The 5442-nt window shown below is 42.1% G+C and overlaps 1 long non-coding RNA gene across 1 annotated transcript in view; it reads left to right on the forward strand.

Moving 5' to 3' along the window:
* The window catches only part of LOC102483272 (uncharacterized), a 6565-nt gene extending 1416 nt beyond the window's left edge, over positions 1-5149 (forward strand). The window contains exons 3-4 of the long non-coding RNA XR_337690.2: positions 189-372; positions 4980-5149. This is a non-coding gene — a long non-coding RNA (uncharacterized LOC102483272). The remainder of the gene's footprint in view (positions 1-188; positions 373-4979) is intronic.
* Positions 5150-5442: the final 293 nt, after the last annotated feature.

The raw sequence follows: 5442 nt of genomic DNA on the forward strand, positions 1-5442 counted from the left end.
GAGGCCGGCGCCCACGCTCTCCACCCCGCCGTGCGCTCCCCCGGCACAGCCCGAGCCCCACCGCCTCGGCGCGCAGGCCCCGCTCCCGGGCCGGTGCTGCGGCGCCTGCCACCTCCGGGACCCAGGGCCGCCCACCCAGCCTCCCGGCGAGCAGTGACTTCCCGGATGGGGCCATGCTTTTCTTCCAGGACAATCAGGACTCCTCCCCTCCCAGCGATCTTTCTAGGAGGCCACCTCCTGAGATTCCGACGCGATTTCCTCCCTACCGGGACTAAGCTGGGAACTCCTCACTTCATACACTGGGGAGAACCGCAAGCTGAGTATTTGACGGGGGTTACCACTGCACCTCACCCCCGCAAAACACAGTTTACTGTGCGTAGATTGTTTTGATAAACGGGTTAATGGGGGCTAGAAATTCGCTCTCTATTTTTCATAGCAATGATTATCAAGCTTTTAGAAAGTTACGTTGTCTTGTTTTCTGCTTGGTCGACAACACGGAAAATGAAATATTGCTTTTTTATGTGACTCAGCATCAATTGTAATGATAACGACTTTGAGAATTTCACGGCTTCTTGTGAGATAAAATGGAGATGCGCACCTAGGTGAAGGTCACCGTATTACAACGTGCCAGGCTAGATTCGGCTGCAGTCCCTGAGGCTCATTCCTGTTCCCTCTCGGCTCACCCATTCTAGGGAGACTTGGCGTTTAATTATTGTTTAATTATCACAAGCCTCTCAGTCTAAGAGTAAGCATAGGGGGAGGATTGAGCACAATATTTAAACAGTTCTCTGAAACTGGCTTTACCTCGATTGGGGAAGTTAATTCTGGGGCTCATATAAGAAATTCGGATCTGAGAACAAAAGAAAAAGTTGCTTAAAAAAAAACTTTATTGATTCAATGAATATTTATGAATCACCTCCCTGGTGTGCACACCTGCACACACACACACACGCACACACAATACCTGCGGTGGGCTATACAAGTGATAATATATGAGGGGACTTCAAAAAGTTCATGGGAATAGTGTATTAAAATACGAGTTTATTTTGGTGCAAAAAAAGTGCTTTTGAAGTGCAAGCACAGTATTTTCAATACCTATTTCCCATTAATTATCTCTCCTATGACGTCTGTAGAATGCTTGGTGTGTGACACGCAATGTACTTGCCATTTTGAAAGCATTATATAATTGTATCCTCACAGGACAGTATAAAGTAGATTCTGTTACTGTTAGCCCTGCTTTGCATAACAGTGAGAGACTGGAGATAACTTACTGCAGGTCACCCAGCTAAATGGTAGGAAAGGGCATTAAACCCAGACAGTGGAGGCTGTCTTCAGGCAACCATGACACTATATCCCTCCATCAGAGCTGGGAATCTGTATATACTCAAAGCACATCTGATGAATCTGTTGCAAAGACAAACTTAAGAACTGTTGATAAAACCACATACCGTCAAACCAAAGAATTGATTTGTCCAAAGACACAAGGAATCGCAGAGTGAGATCCAAAAACCACCTCCTCCCAGTTCCTTGACTAATGTCCTATTTTACCATCCAAACCACATTGGTCAGTCCAGAAGGAGTCAAAGAATATAAATAATTCAACAATTAATATAAACGTGCAAGTAAATCTTGATTATGCTTAGCTTCCTTTCTAACTGCTTGCCTTCTGATTATTTGGTTATCTGGTTTCTCTCCCAGAGGTAGAGAAAACAGGGTGAAACAATTATTTTATTTCTACTAATGTTAACTGGTAAGACCTTTATTATTAAAAAGAAAAAGGAAAAAAAAAAAAAAGAAAGAGGCTTGGCAGAAAATATAGAAGTTCCTGAAATAACACCTTCAGATGATCTCTTGGGTTTGTTTTTCTGTGATATTGGTAACTCCCAATGCTATTAGTGAAAGCGTGGACTAGAGGAAGAAGCAAGATGGATGTTCCCTAACACTGCCATTGTCCACTGCGCCTCTTCTTGGCCACCCCATGGCTACTCCATCCTTGATATTTGAGCAGCATAAAAAAGGAGAAGGAAATAGATGAAAGGCATATGATGAATTACTCTAGAACAGTTTCTACTTTTGCTTTGGAAAATAGAAGAGTTACAGTACTAAAAAGTAAATAATAAGGGCACTGTTTTTCCACCCTCAGTCCAGCAATGAGTGTCGATAGTCAGTCATATGTTGTCATTAAACAAATAGATTTCTCCTACTTGTAACAGCCTCACTTCTACATTTTTTTTTTCTGTTCTAACTTATCCTTCAATCATAGGGATATTGAAACACTGTGCAAGAACCATGCCAAGCACTGCCTTTTCTCAACAACTCTGAGCAAGTTGTTCCTTTACCTAAAATCATGTGCTGATTCCCCATCAACTCCACAAGATAATATTGCACTCATAATTTAAGACAAACAAAAATATTACGTTATATCACCTGTCTACTTTTCATCACCCACAACTCTGCCTCGCACTGAGGCAATCCTAACCAAGCTGTAGTCCTCTGAATGTCTAGCGCCATCCTCTGCCTTTGTTTTCTTGCGTTTTGCCCATCTTCAACATGGAATTCCTCTTTCACCTGTCCTCTTAGTAAATGCTCACTTGTTGCCCCAAACCTGCTCATATAGAACTATACCTGTGAATGCTTTTTTTTTTTTTTTGAGAGGTTTTTGCTATAGGGCGCGTGCGCTCGCCAGAGAGAGAGAGACAGAGAGACAGAAAGTGAGAAATCACCCCTGGGGGGATGGCCATGCCGCAATCCCTTCTCCTCTGTTCTCCTCTTGGGATCTTGGGCATGCACGTACACGCGCCCGGCATGAGTCTTAAGCCACCAGGTCCGGGACGCTATCCACGGTCGACTACATGGGAGTCCAGCGACATAGCCATTATGCTAACTGCTGGTCCCTGTGAATGCTTTTTTTGACCTTATTCTCCATTCCCCCAGAGCAATAGGAAATCTCTTGCTGTGGAGGAAGCCACTTCTATGGCTTCTGGATTCTCCATTATGACTTTTAGTCTGTACAGGGGTTTCCCCCCATATCCTTCTGTTAGACTAGAACTTCTTGGGAATCTGCTTACATAAACTTTGTTTAGAGTATTTGATAAGTTAGGAAACAAAGGATACATTTAATTTAAATAGAATGCTAGTTACATTTTGAAATAATATGTCTAGTATGTTCAAAGCCACAGGTCCACTCATTTGTTATATACTACAGAATGTCCAGAAAAACCACAGAGGAAAATACAGTGCATTTATTGTGATTTTTTTCACATTATGCAATTACTTTAGATACCTCAAAAGATTTCTGGAGGTTGAAAAAAACACACTGAGCATATTTGAAAATGTAAGTAAAATGCTGCTAATGTCTAAGTATGCCCTGTTTCCTAGCATTCAGACACCCTGTAGTCCCAGCACCTTACACTATTTCCCAGTACTCAACAGAAAATAATTATCTATTGAATGGTTTTAAACTGAACACAAGCTGGTTAGCATAGCCACAAGTCCAGGGATTTGAACTCATCACAGTCCATGTTTCTGTCTCTACCTTTGATGAACTTTTTTCCGCCTCAATCGCTTGCTAGTTATACCCCCTTTGATTTTAATATTAATACTTTTGGTTAAATTGTAATTAGTTACATGCTTTTGACACTTATTAGGGTACAGAATTTCCTACTGCCGGAAGTATACAAGTAGGCAAATATTTTCTAGACCACCCGGGACCATAAGGGCATGCCATGACCAGCCACTTAAAGTAAGGATTTACATTTAGAAATTTTCTATGTTAGGTTAACTCTTCAGTAAACAAAGAACTTTGTGTATCTTTGTAGAATTCAAACCGTAATTGGTAAATATTTGACAGCACCTCTGGAGCACAAATGCAAGGGTACTTCAAAAAGTGGGTGAAAGTAGAATTCGAGCACATTTATTTGTGCAGAACAATTTTAAAACCCACTTCCTGTGCTTCCGTAACACATATTTCCCATGACTTTTTGAAAATCCCCTCATCTAATACTCATAGATCACTTTCCTAAGAAATGGTTTCACATGGGGACCAGCAGATGGTTACATCACTAGACTCACACGTAGTCAGCTGTGGTTCTAGTCCCAGACCCAATGGCTTAAAACTCACACCTGGCGCTTATGTGTGCATGCCCAAAATCCCTAGAGGAGAATGGAGGAGAAGGCGGTGTGGCATGGCCATCCCCCAGGGGCTGATTTCTCACCTTCTGTGTCTCTGTCTCTCTCTGTCTCACCCAGCAAGAACACATCCCTATAGCAAAAATCTCTCTAAAAAAAGAAATGATTTCACGTAAAACTGACCTCATATAATAAGATATCTGCGTCTCTAGGTTTCAGTTAGTATGTACTATAATAATACTGCAACTACCTCATATGTTTATTCAGGTATATTAGTAAGATTGATATACGCACCTCAAGTCAATAATTAGAAAATAAGCCTGAGAAGAACAGGTTTAATATGCTTTTTTTTTTTTTTTTTTGGAGAGGTTTCTGCTATAGGGCGCGTGTGCTCACCAGAAAGACAGAGAGAAAGAGACAGGAAGCGAGAAATCACTCCCCAGGGGGAATGGCCATGCCGCAATCCCTTCTCCTCCATTTTCCTCTCGGGATCTTTGGCATGCACACACACCCAGCGTGAGTTTAAGCCACCAGGTCCGGGACTCAAACTGTGGTCGACTACATGGGAGTCCAGTGACATAGCCATTACGCTAACTGCTGGTCCCTATGTGCTTTTTAACATCATTAGAAGTATATCTTGTGCATCACGAGGGAGAAGATTCTGGTATTTTAGACTCTTTAGTCCCGAGGAAAGCAATGTGAAATATAGCAAGCTATGAAGTATTAATAAAGTCTGTATTTCAGGAGAGAGATTATATTCTCCAACACAAACATTTTGGAGGCTCTTGCTCAAGAAACATTTCCTAGATTATAGATTTGAGAAATACAGGGTATAAAATTTCCTTTTTCAGATGTGTAGTTCTGGGCCCCACCGTGGTGATGCAACAGTAGCACGTCACTCCACAGTTCTGGATGCTGTATGGAAGATCCCTGTTCTCTGGCCAGCTCGCACATGACAGGCACAAGCACGCTTGCCGCGATCCTGGCTGGCTGGAGGGTGGGGCATCGGAAGCGCTGTGAGACCCTGTTGAGGTGCTTCTCTGTTTCCTTCTCTTTTCTCTTTCTCAAAAGAAAGCAATAAACTTTAAAATAAATAAAAATAGAAATGTGGTTTGGAGTTTTCTGTTTTGTTTTTCTCTGTGACACTCAGGTCATGTCTCAATTTGCGAAGCAACCAAAAATACCCAGTCAATTATCGGAGTAATTTCGGCCCCAGATAAATTGCTTGAATTACCTCAGTAGTTATTACCGTTATAATCACATTAGCTCAGACTGGGAGAAACAACACAACATGCTGGTAGTAATTCGGAGTCA

The sequence above is a fragment of the Tupaia chinensis genome, unplaced genomic scaffold (genome assembly GCF_000334495.1).
Source record: "Tupaia chinensis unplaced genomic scaffold, TupChi_1.0 Scaffold148904_1, whole genome shotgun sequence".
Classification (NCBI taxonomy): domain Eukaryota; kingdom Metazoa; phylum Chordata; class Mammalia; order Scandentia; family Tupaiidae; genus Tupaia; species Tupaia belangeri.